The following is a 13,639-nucleotide window of genomic DNA, read 5'->3' on the forward strand; positions in this document are numbered from 1 at the left end:
ACTGTGGCAACAATGGGGTAGCTGTATCAATAAAACTAAAATCTCGCGATTTCGAGACAATAACAAGGCCTTTGTGTTGACTCAACTGGACGTCAGAAGATATGTTTGTTATCTTTGGTTAATGTATGACATCATGCTTTGTATGGACAGTTCATCTTCTTAGAGAGTAGGACTGCTCCTTAATGTAATATTTCATAAATATTCAAAACGCATACCGTTTATAATGAGTCGTACCATTTTCCTTTTTAACATATGTAATGTCAATAATACATCCCTCTTAACTATGCCTGAATGAATTGCTGCACATTCCTATTGTGTTCATTAAGTTGTACATCGATGTGATTGTATTCTGATCTTGCATTTTTTATCATTACTTATCACTATTATAAGTTATAACATTATTGTGAATTTGAAAGCTTCAAGGAGTACATACGCTGAGCGGATACCCGTATATATATATATATATATATACATTCATGACATAACACGCGCTGCCATCACATCGAATCGACCCGCGATGCTTTTCTGTTAAACCTTTAAGTTATATTATTTATCTATTTACTTATTTATTTGTTCATTCATTCATTCATTCATTTACTTTTAGCATCTGTACACCACCAAAGATGTTTCCTTATTAATCATAATAGGCCCTCGGCGAATTTAGTATCGGCCGAGGGGGATCATTTTTACAACATTATGATACTTTTTGTTGTTTATACCTACTATATTTGTGTAACTGTTCCATGTTCTATGTCTATATGTGATCGTATGTAATTTACCTGTGTCTTGATAAAGGGGCGGATTGCCTCGAAAATTTGACAATTTACTTGTCTGTACTGTCGTTATTACTACTTGACATATATATATATATATATATATATATCTGGTCACGTGTTTTCAGCTGTTTTACAAAAACAGTAGTTAATTATATAACAGACACTGACATAGCCGTTTTAACCACTCCCGGAGCGAGATAAATCCGGTCAGGCATTGCTATATGTAGGTTGAGGTAAAGAAAATAGTCTAATCTCCATTTCTAAGGACAGTTTATGTTATGTTGATTTTACTTAGGAAAAGTCGTAAATCATTGAACATATCGATCGTGTAGATGTAGCACTTAAGTGATCCCGTAACTTCCTCGTTGACAATACCTTTACATAAGTTACGTGTTTGCTATTACGTAATCATGAATTTCTGATTGATGGCACCGAAGGATGACCCAGATTTTATTGATCACTCAGACACACACGTGTGTTACAAGAGGTCAAACATAAACAGCAATTTTTTACATGGCGGAACACAACAAATCTCATACACTCTTTATAATTTTTTCAAGCCTTTCAACAAACTTACTTACGTTTGAGAGCACACGAACATTACATACAGAAACTAAACCTTTCATTTTTGTCATATTAGGGTATGTACAATAATAATTTGGTATATATAATTTTCTAATTTGGCATGCTAATTCATGATTACATATAAATAAATAATGATACTCATCACCAACACTATTGGAGCACAAAGGACAAATTCGATCAATACGAGGTATACCAGCCCATCGTCCAGTTTCTACGGGCAAATGCAAATTTGATGTACGGAATTTTAGAATATTTTTTCGTTCTCTTACATTCAATTTAGTAAAATAATCTTCAATTTGAAATTTAGTCTTAAACATGGAGTACATCTGTCCTCTAGATGACACATCTACATCATTAAACCATTTCTGAATATATTGGTCCTGAAGTCTCTGCTTAAGAATAAACTTTAAATTATCTTTAGTTAATGTACAAGTTTCCTGTAAATTCCATACAAAGTTCAAACCAGTATCAAAAAATAAAATGTTCACATAATTTATCCATTTAAAACTCGTGTTTCCATTTTCATGTAAGTGGTACATTAATATATAAATATTGCTAGACAACTTATTATTAGAGATTAAATTATACCAGAACATAGTAATTCTACATTTAATTTCAATACTAAAAGGATATCTACCTAGTTCACCATAGACCATAAAATTTGGGGTACTACATCTCAAGGTTAGAATACGTTTACAAAATTTCAAAAGAATTTTCTCAATAACATTTGTATTTTCAAAACCCCATATTTCAGCTGAATATAAAAGTATAGGTTGTACAAGATAATCAAAAATCTTTAATTGTAAATCAACTGTTAATGTAATGTTCCTGATCTTTTTGTAAACAGCAAACAAAGATTTTTTCGATTGTTCTGCTAGTTTACTCCTTGTTTTTACAAAAGTGCCATAATAGTTAAATATAACCCCAAGGTATGTAAAAGATTCTACTATTTCTAGCTCCTCATTACAAAGTGAAAAACGCATGTTTGGATTAACTTTTCGTTTTGAAAATATAACAATTTTGGTTTTTTGAGTGTTGACTGTGAGTTTCCATTCATTACAATATATTTCGAAAGTGCTTAAAGCAGAATGCAGTCCCTCAGCTGATTCAGACATGATACATGATAACCGTGTCATCTGTATATAAAATAAGAAATAACTTTATGTATATTCCAATATCATCTCCCAATTGTTGAATAGTTTGAAGGCAATTAGTATCATTCTCTTGAAGAAAATCGTCTAAATCATTTAGATAGAGTGCAAATAAAAAGGGGGATAAATGTTCGCCTTGTTTTACCCCGACATTACAATTAAACATACCTGATAATTCGTTGCCTTTTTTAACACATGCTTTAGTATCAGCATGTAAATTTATTATGACTTTCAAAATTTTCCCGCTAACATTACATTTTTTTCCATAGTCCTATTCGCCATACAGAGTCGAACGCCTTTTTAAAATCCACAAAGGAACAATACATTTTTTGCCAAGCGAGAAATAAATAGATATAAGAGAATGTAATATAAAAATATTATCTGCAGTAGAGTGTTTTTTCCTAAAACCGGCTTGAGCACCACTAATGAGATTAATTTCATCAGAAAACTTGCTCAGTCGGTTATTCAAAATAGACGTGAAGACCTTTCCTAAACAAGATACCAGACTTATTGCTCTATAGTTGTCTAGGTGGGTTTTTTTTTTTTGATCCCCTTTATTTTTATACAAGGGCTTTATTACGCCTATTTTCCATGACTCTGGTATACATGCAGTATTTAGTACAATATTGAATAATTTGTGATATACTTAAATAAATCTAGAGTGGCTTTCATATATTCATTGATAATCCCATCAATACCACTTGCTTTATTATTATTCAATCCTTGAATAGATGGTTTTATTTCATCACTTAGAATTCGAATCTCATCATTAAATCATCAATATCAAAACTGTCTTCAGCGTTATCTCCCTTGTTGAGATCTTTAAAATGCAATGTAGTCATATAAGTCATGGAGCTTAATTTCATTACTGTCTTTTTTCGAAGATTCCTCAATTTCATTTAATATTTTCCAGAATTTCTTTTGGTCATTCTTTGCTGTTCTTCTTATTTCATTCTGTTTCTTTTCTTGAAATGTCATATATTGTCTATCTAACGTACTTCTATATATTTTACTTGCATGTTGAAGCACTATTTTATTTGGCACGGATTTACAGTTATCATATTTACGTTTTGCTACATGAAATTCTTTTCTCTTTTTAGGACAATCATTTGTAAACCACGATTTAAAAACATTTGGTTTAAATGGTTTTATTACAGACATGTACATTGTAGGGGACTTATTTTGTACATCTCGAGATGTCCAACGCTATAGTTTAATTCAGACTTTGTAAATTAAGTTAGCATGACACAGTTATGGTATGCGAGGTTTATGTTTTGTGAAGAGACTTGGTTTCGTTGTAGATTGGCTATTCTGTCTATTTATTGTGCCGAAAAAGTTTTATTTAAAATTTCAAAAATAGCATTTAGTTAAATACGTTAGCCGTTATGAGACAGACTGTCAGCTATTAAGCTTAAGTATACCTACTAAATCATGTAAAGGTTTGGTCACCTGCCATACAATTTACTAGACATGTTATGTAAGATTAGTGACCTATGGGATTATTCAGTAAGATATTTGTAGTATTAATTAGCAATCTCATATAAGCCGATGTAAACAGAGTATGCCATGTATAGGTATCAGGTAGCTGTCTGATGTAATGGTTCACGTGTGTTAAACTGTTCATTTGTAGTAAATTGTCAATTGGGGTATTTTTAAGTCCAGCATTCGTAGCTGAAAAGGAGTCTGGGGTTTGGCACTCAAGCTTGCCGTTGGCCGCAAGGCTAGCCTATATACATATGGGATGTTATATTTTGTACATAATGTATATACGTATATTGGACTCTAATAAATATCTATAGATGTACAAACCATTATATATTGTATTACGTACTTACATGACAGTGACTAGAACGTAACAAGGGCCCAATGGGCCCAAATCGCTCACCTGCAATGCAGTGATCTTTTCATACATGGATCCTGCAGTTATTTGAAAGCATGCTACAGGACCAATATAATGTCTCTCTACACTTTGGCTTTTCACTAAAAGTCATTTAAAGATTTAAGCATACTTGATCGACATGACCTTGAATGTGAGTCAGGGTCATTCATTTGAAAAAACTTGGTAGCCCTTCACCCCAGCATGCTACAGGCCAAATATTAGGTCTCTGGGACTGTTGGTTATTGAGAAGAAGTCGTTTAAAGATTTTAGCCTTTTTGACTCCTGTGACCTTGAATGAAGGTCAAGGTCATTCATTTGAACAAACTTGGGAGCTCTTCACCCTAGCATGCTGCAGGCCAAATATTAGGTCTCTGGAACTGTTGGTTATTGAGAAGAAGTCGTTTAAAGATTTTAGACTTTTTGACTCCTGTGACCTTGAATGAAGGTCAAGATCATTCATTTGAACAAACTTGGTAGCCCTTTACCCCAGCATGCTACAGACCCAATATCAACTCCCTGGGACTCTTGGTTATTGAGAAGAAGTTGTTTAAAGATTTTAGCCTTTTTGACTCCTGTGACCTTGAATGAAGGTCAAGGTCATTCATTTGAACAAACTTGGGAGCCCTTCGCCCCAGCATGCTACAGGCCAAATATTAGGTCTCTGGGACTCTTGGTTATTGAGAAGAAGTCGTTTAAAGATTTTAGCCTTTTTGACTCCTGTGACCTTGAATGAAGGTCAAGGTCATTCATTTGAATAACTTTGGTAGCCCTTTACCCCAGCATGCTACAGATCCAATATCAACTCCCTAGGCCTCTTGGTTATTGAGAAGAAGTTGTTTAAAGATTTTAGCCTTTTTGACTCCTGTGACCTTGAATGAAGGTCAAGGTCATTCATTTGAACAAACTTGGGAGCCCTTCACCCTAGCATGCTGCAGGCCAAATATTAGGTCTCTGGAACTGTTGGTTATTGAGAAGAAGTCGTTTAAAGATTTTAGCCTTTTTGACTCCTGTGACCTTGAATGAAGGTCAAGGTCATTCATTTGAACAAACTTGGGAGCCCTTTGCCCCAGCATGCTACAGGCCAAATATTAGGTCTCTGGGACCCTTGGTTATTGAGAAGAAGTCGTTTAAAAATTTTAGCCTTTTTGACTCCTGTGACCTTGAATGAAGATCAAGGTCATTCATTTGAACAAACTTGGTAGCCCTTTACCCCAGCATGCTACAGACCCAATATCAACTCCCTGGGACTCTTGGTTATTGAGAAGAAGTCGTTTAAAGATTTTAGCCTTTTTGACTCCTGCGACCTTGAATGAAGGTCAAGGTCATTCATTTGAACAAACTTGGTAGCCCTTTACCCCAGCATGCTACAGACCAAATATTAGGTCTCTGGGACTGTTGGTTATTGAGAAGAAGTCGTTTAAAGATTTTAGCCTTTTTGACTCCTGTGACCTTGAATGAAGGTCAAGGTCATTCATTTGAACAAACTTGGGAGCTCTTCACCCTAGCATGCTGCAGGCCAAATATTAGGTCTCTGGAACTGTTGGTTATTGAGAAGAAGTCGTTTAAAGATTTTAGCCTTTTTGACTCCTGTGACCTTGAATGAAGGTCAAGATCATTCATTTGAACAAACTTGGTAGCCCTTTACCCCAGCATGCTACAGACCCAATATCAACTCCCTGGGACTCTTGGTTATTGAGAAGAAGTTGTTTAAAGATTTTAGCCTTTTTGACTCCTGTGACCTTGAATGAAGGTCAAGGTCATTCATTTGAACAAACTTGGGAGCCCTTCGCCCCAGCATGCTACAGGCCAAATATTAGGTCTCTGGGACTCTTGGTTATTGAGAAGAAGTCGTTTAAAGATTTTAGCCTTTTTGACTCCTGTGACCTTGAATGAAGGTCAAGGTCATTCATTTGAACAACTTTGGTAGCCCTTTACCCCAGCATGCTACAGACCCAATATCAACTCCCTAGGCCTCTTGGTTATTGAGAAGTTGTTTAAAGATTTTAGCCTTTTTGACTCCTGTGACCTTGAATGAAGGTCAAGGTCATTCATTTGAACAAACTTGGGAGCCCTTCACCCTAGCATGCTGCAGGCCAAATATTAGGTCTCTGGAACTGTTGGTTATTGAGAAGAAGTCGTTTAAAGATTTTAGCCTTTTTGACTCCTGTGACCTTGAATGAAGGTCAAGGTCATTCATTTGAACAAACTTGGGAGCCCTTTGCCCCAGCATGCTACAGGCCAAATATTAGGTCTCTGGGACCATTGGTTATTGAGAAGAAGTCGTTTAAAGATTTTAGCCTTTTTGACTCCTGTGACCTTGAATGAAGATCAAGGTCATTTATTTGAACAAACTTGGTAGCCCTTTACCCCAGCATGCTACAGACCCAATATCAACTCCCTGGGACTCTTGGTTATTGAGAAGAAGTCGTTTAAAAGATTTTAGCCTTTTTGACTCCTGCGACCTTGAATGAAGGTCAAGGTCATTCATTTGAACAAACTTGGTAGCCCTTTACCCCAGCATGCTACAGACCAAATATTAGGTCTCTGGAACTGTTGGTTATTGAGAAGAAGTCATTTAAACATTTTAGCCTTTTTGACTCCTGTGACCTTGAATGAAGGTCAAGGTCATTCATTTGAACAAATTTGGGAGCCCTTCACCCTAGCATGCTGCAGGCCAAATATTAGGTCTCTGGAACTGTTGGTTATTGAGAAGAAGTCGTTTAAAGATTTTAGCCTTTTTGACTCCTGTGACCTTGAATGAAGGTCAAGGTCATTCATTTGAACAAACTTGGGAGCCCTTTGCCCCAGCATGCCACAGGCCAAATATTAGGTCTCTGGGACCCTTGGTTATTGAGAAGAAGTCGTTTAAAGATTTTAGCCTTTTTGACTCCTGTGACCTTGAATGAAGATCAAGGTCATTCATTTGAACAAACTTGGTAGCCCTTTACCCCAGCATGCTACAGACCCAATATCAACTCCCTGGGACTCTTGGTTATTGAGAAGAAGTCGTTTAAAGATTTTAGCCTTTTTGACTCCTGTGACCTTGAATGAAGGTCAAGGTCATTCATTTGAACAAACTTGGGAGCTCTTCACCCTAGAATGCTGCAGGCCAAATATTAGGTATCTGGAACTGTTGGTTATTGAGAAGAAGTTGTTTAAAGATTTTAGCCTTTTTGACTCCTGTGACCTTGAATGAAGGTCTAGATCATTCATTTGAACAAACTTGGTAGCCCTTTACCCCAGCATGCTACGGTAGCAGTGTACAGTAAAAATGCCAAATTCTGAAAAATATGGCACATGTTTTAGATATGTAAACATTGCCAGTTAACCTTACATATAACCTCTAATAAAGTATATATATTTGAAATCTGTACAACATTTGCAATTTTAATAGAGCTCTGAAGGATAAGTAAACTGATATTTTCTGTGATTTTTAGAGCTGTGAATACCATGGTAACAGCTTAACAAATTCTCAAAAATTGCTAAATATTATGATATTTGACCCAAAATGGCACAATTCTCTACACAATTTTTTTTCTGAAACCTATTTAAAATTAGATATCTCTATCCCAAAGACAGAATTAATCTTGTTTGGACATATGTTGTAAATTAAGTTTTTCCGCTATCTTACCTTTTCTGTGGGCTTCCATTTTGCGCTGTAGGCAAAACTAAATTTCCTGTGTAAACACACGTTCGGAAAATCCGGATATTTAAAATCCGGAACCAATTTATTGATTTTTGTTTTAATAAATGTGAAGCCTGTATGTACTACTTCATACTGAATATACCAATTATAGTGTACATTTATTTTTTCATTTTTTATGCATATCATAATACAGGAGTTATTTGCTTAACAAAAAAATTGCCCATGGCCAGGCTGTCTTACTGTGGTGTGCTACCTTATACATCACTTTTTCAAATTCTAATTTTACTAAAAACCCTATGAATGTCTACAACATGTTCCGACGAACAAAATGACATATCCGGTTACTGTGTATCTTTAATAGTCACCGAGTATTGCTGATTTCCCTGAGAGGTGTATTTTGACAACTTTTTCTCCCAATCCAGTAATAAGGGGAGGTAATTTTAAAGATGAAAACTCCCATAATTCTGTATGTCTCTTGAATAAAGTTGTGTTTTGAGTTGAATGTGGTACTTTGAGTCTCTGTGCATGTAATCAAGCAAAAAATACTATACAACTATCAAATTTAGCCTTGTAATATGACGTCATAGTTGCCATGACGTCATCAGTAACTATGACGTCATCAGATGGTATCTATGACGTCATAAATACTCAATGGTGTCATAATAAATAACCAAATTCCTTTCCAAACCTCAGCTTAGCAACGCATGCAATATTCTAACTGATAAATCATGACATGACATCCAAGATTTCAAAATGTCATGCCTATGACATCACAATCATCTGTTTCCACCCCGGTTATTCAGATATGTACCAATGATCATATGAAAGTGTCCGCTGATCCCATTTTATGCGGAAAATGCTATTTTTTCTGCTTTACCGAAGGAAATGACAATAATTGACAATATTGTGTCAACCGTACACTCAATCAATTGAAATTACATGCTTACCATTGTATAAATAAACTGAAAATAATGGTTTCACCAAATATTTCAAAAAATAACACTTACTGTAATAGTTTCCATGGATACGGGGTAATAAATCAGGTAAAACAAACCAGAATTCAGTCTATATGGTTTGTTAGATACCCAATAAGTTATATTGGGTTTGTTATAAAACATAGAATATCTTTTCAATTTACACTGACTCATTAACATTATGCTTAATTAACCCACCCTTAAAATGGGTAGATATGCGAGTTACCTCCCTTGATTCCTCTAATATGACAAGCCAGATAATAAACAAGTTTTAGATTGTTTTTATGCATTTGTGAGCAATAATGAATTAAAATGAAGCTTAATCAAGCATAATTAAGCACAATTTCCAAAAAATAACATTTTTCAGCCCTTATAAGGTAGCAGTGTACAGTAAAAATGCCAAATTCTGAAAAATATGGCACATGTTTTAGATATGTAAACATTGCCAGTTAACCTTACATATAACCTCTAATAAAGTATATATATTTGAAATCTGTACAACATTTGCAATTTTAATAGAGCTCTGAAGGATAAGTAAACTGATATTTTCTGTGATTTTTAGAGCTGTGAATACCATGGTAACAGCTTAACAAATTCTCAAAAATTGCTAAATATTATGATATTTGACCCAAAATGGCACAATTCTCTACACAATTTTTTTTCTGAAACCTATTTAAAATTAGATATCTCTATCCCAAAGACAGAATTAATCTTGTTTGGACATATGTTGTAAATTAAGTTTTTCCGCTATCTTACCTTTTCTGTGGGCTTCCATTTTGCGCTGTAGGCAAAACTAAATTTCCTGTGTAAACACACGTTCGGAAAATCCGGATATTTAAAATCCGGAACCAATTTATTGATTTTTGTTTTAATAAATGTGAAGCCTGTATGTACTACTTCATACTGAATATACCAATTATAGTGTACATTTATTTTTTCATTTTTTATGCATATCATAATACAGGAGTTATTTGCTTAACAAAAAAATTGCCCATGGCCAGGCTGTCTTACTGTGGTGTGCTACCTACAGACCCAATATCAACTCCCTGGGACTCTTGGTTATTGAGAAGAAGTTGTTTAAAGATTTTAGCTTTTTTGACTCCTGTGACCTTGAATGAAGGTCAAGGTCATTCATTTGAACAAACTTGGGAGCCCTTCGCCCCAGCATGCTACAGGCCAAATATTAGGTCTCTGGGACTCTTGGTTATTGAGAAGAAGTCGTTTAAAGATTTTAGCCTTTTTGACTCCTGTGACCTTGAATGAAGGTCAAGGTCATTCATTTGAACAACTTTGGTAGCCCTTTACCCCAGCATGCTACAGACCCAATATCAACTCCCTAGGCCTCTTGGTTATTGAGAAGAAGTTGTTTAAAGATTTTAGCCTTTTTGACTCCTGTGACCTTGAATGAAGGTCAAGGTCATTCATTTGAACAAACTTGGGAGCCCTTCACCCTAGCATGCTGCAGGCCAAATATTAGGTCTCTGGAACTGTTGGTTATTGAGAAAAAGTCGTTTAAAGATTTTAGCCTTTTTGACTCCTGTGACCTTGAATGAAGGTCAAGGTCATTCATTTGAACAAACTTGGGAGCCCTTTGCCCCAGCATGCTACAGGCCAAATATTAGGTCTCTGGGACCATTGGTTATTGAGAAGAAGTCGTTTAAAGATTTTAGCCTTTTTGACTCCTGTGACCTTGAATGAAGATCAAGGTCATTCATTTGAACAAACTTGGTAGCCCTTTACCCCAGCATGCTACAGACCCAATATCAACTCCCTGGGACTCTTGGTTATTGAGAAGAAGTCGTTTAAAAGATTTTAGCCTTTTTGACTCCTGCGACCTTGAATGAAGGTCAAGGTCATTCATTTGAACAAACTTGGTAGCCCTTTACCCCAGCATGCTACAGACCAAATATTAGGTCTCTGGAACTGTTGGTTATTGAGAAGAAGTCATTTAAACATTTTAGCCTTTTTGACTCCTGTGACCTTGAATGAAGGTCAAGGTCATTCATTTGAACAAATTTGGGAGCCCTTCACCCTAGCATGCTGCAGGCCAAATATTAGGTCTCTGGAACTGTTGGTTATTGAGAAGAAGTCGTTTAAAGATTTTCGCCTTTTTGACTCCTGTGACCTTGAATGAAGGTCAAGGTCATTCATTTGAACAAACTTGGTAGCCCTTCACCCCAGCATGCTACAGACCCAATATCAAGTCCCTGGGTCTTTTGGCTATTTAGAAGAAGTCGTTTAATTTGTTTTTAGCATATTTGACTCCTGTGACCTTGAATGAAAGTCAAGGTCATTCATTTGAACAAACTTGGTAGCCCTTCACCCCAGCATGCTTCAGACCCAATATCAACTCCCTGGGACTCTTGGTTATTGAGAAGAAGTTGTTTAAAGATTTTAGCCTTTTTGACCCCTGTGACCTTGAATGAAGGTCAACGTTATTCATTTGAACAAACTTGGTAGCCCTTCACCCCAGCATGCTACAGGCCCAATATTAGGTCTCTGGGCCTTTTGGTTATTGAGAAGAAGTTGCTTGAATGGAAAGTTGACGCCGGACGGACGGCCGGACGGACGGACGACGGACGCCGCGCCACGGCATAAGCTCACTTGCCCTTCGGGCAGGTGAGCTAAAAACCAAAAGCTTTGGTCTGCGATTCACGGACTTCAAAATTATATTTGAATGTAAGAGGTGTTTCTCACTGACAAGAATTGTATTTATACAATTCCATACTTAAATGTACATCCACATTTCCTAGTCATTCCCTCTCAAAAATCAAGTTATCCGTTATCGGTTATCTTTCAGCAAGTTTGACAGTGAACTGTCGTTGACAAAGTGACGTCATGATTAAAACACAAATTGTGTTATATAATCCTTTAAATGGCACGCGAGTCTTATTGGTTTCGTATGATTAAAAGACATCCACAAAAGGAGTTGTTTACGAGATTCTTGGTCTCTAATAATTACAGTTTCTAGTTATAGATTTGATATCCGTAATACAGCTGACCGTAGTATCTACAACATTGAAGACAAGACAGGAACGTGGCAAATTGGGTTTATTACAACATAAAATATAGATTACATTGTCTTACTGGCATGCTCAGCACGTATAACTGGACATAAAACAATAGTATATTATGTACAGAGCTATAGAACAACCTCAGAACAACAATGCGTTCTGTTGTAATAATCAGCTTTGTTACAACACCATTACAAACTTTATTTCTTTATGAACTTCCTTCATGATCATTCGGACATACCGTATTACGGGCTATTGTAGCGAGGTGCTGGTCTTGATTGATTTAGCGACTAGTTTTGAAATGCTAAAATATGAACTAAACATTTATTAAGGTCACTAAAGATAAAATCGCTACTGTTTAACCCTTACACATGTAAGTGTAGAATGTTCTTACCTAGACGACCATAGTTATGTATCAACTCAGGTGAACAACGCTAACAAACCAATTACCGGCGTTATCCTGACCATTGTGCATTGTTGTATGGACTTATTTGATTAAAATGAATGTATTAAGGTTTAATCATCAATTAATGTTTCCGCATTTTTACAATTCTCTTCCTCTTTTAGTACTCGTTAGTGAAAATAAGGTATTAAAAATCTTCATGGCTAAAACAAGAATTTTAGGTTGGAATATCGCTAAAATTAAACGCGCTTAAATTTAATCATTTAAGTTTGACATCAAAACACTAACTTTTAGACTCGCTAAAAAACAGAGTTGAACGGAAGTAGTTCAGATATTAGTGAGAGGGCACGCCAACAAAAATTCCAATCAAAACAATGAGATAATCACAGAAATCAAGTAAAGTTTACTGATATTTGTCAATATGTTAAATAAAATCATATTTCAATACGTAGATGAATAGAACGAATCATATCCATACTCCAAATGTACAGCATCTATGTTACTGCAATATATTCTAATTGTTTCCCAATCTAAACTGCGATAACTATGATAGATTTGCCAAATACTGCCGAGTTCAAAATTATCTTATCCGACTCAAGTTTTGTTTGAAGTGTTGAACATGATACGGTTCAAATATTGGCGATAAGATAATCGACAATGAAGTTTAAAATCCAAAACATATAATGATAACTGGTTTATTATGAAACATGTTCTTCGGGTTGGTAAGTGAGAATAGGAAGAGACGTTGGTCTAAGCCGAATCGACCTGTGTGTCGTCTCCTCAGTGTAGATAGACAAGAGGCCCAATGGGCCTGTATCGCTCACCTGGCTCTACAGCAACTTTGAAGTTGGTTGAGGTCATTTCTACAGATACTATGCTGATTACTTCTTTATTCAAATATCAGAGTAGGCTAGGTTTATTCATATTAATAAATTTTCTAGTCCTTTATTCCAGCATTCTATTGGCCTAATATCAGGTCTCAAAGGCTCTTGGCTATCGCAAAATTATTATTTACAGATTTAAGCCGATTTCACCCCTGTGACCTTGAATGTAGGTCAAGGTCATTCATTTGAACAAACTTGGTAGCCCTTCACCTCAGCATGCTTAAAGCCCAATATCAAGTCCCTGGGCCTCTTGGTTATTGCGAAGAAGTTGTTTGAAGATTATAGCCTATTTCACCCATGTGACCTTGAATGAAGGTCAAGGTCATT

Source organism: Pecten maximus, chromosome 5 (genome assembly GCF_902652985.1).
Source record: "Pecten maximus chromosome 5, xPecMax1.1, whole genome shotgun sequence".
Lineage (NCBI taxonomy): Eukaryota > Metazoa > Mollusca > Bivalvia > Pectinida > Pectinidae > Pecten > Pecten maximus.